This window comes from Corvus brachyrhynchos, unplaced genomic scaffold (genome assembly GCF_000691975.1).
Source record: "Corvus brachyrhynchos isolate BGI_N302 unplaced genomic scaffold, ASM69197v1 scaffold644, whole genome shotgun sequence".
Taxonomy (NCBI): domain Eukaryota; kingdom Metazoa; phylum Chordata; class Aves; order Passeriformes; family Corvidae; genus Corvus; species Corvus brachyrhynchos.
This window is the reverse complement of record NW_008237613.1, coordinates 79,429-79,660: the sequence shown is the minus strand read 5'-3', so window position 1 is coordinate 79,660 and position 232 is coordinate 79,429.

Here is a 232-nt window from a genome sequence, read left to right as displayed (position 1 = left end):
CACTCTTTTCCCCCTTTTCCCCCCTTTTTTTCCTCCTTTCCCTCTTCTTTTCTCCACTTTCCCCCCTTTTTTCCTCCTTTCCCCCTTCTTTTCTCCCCTTCTCCCTATTTTCCCACTCTTTTCCCCCTATTTTCCCCCTATTTCCCACTCTTTTCGCCCTTTTCCCCCTTCTTTTCCCCATTTTCCCACTCTTTGCCCCCTTCCCCCCCTTTTTTTCCTCCTTTCCCCCCTT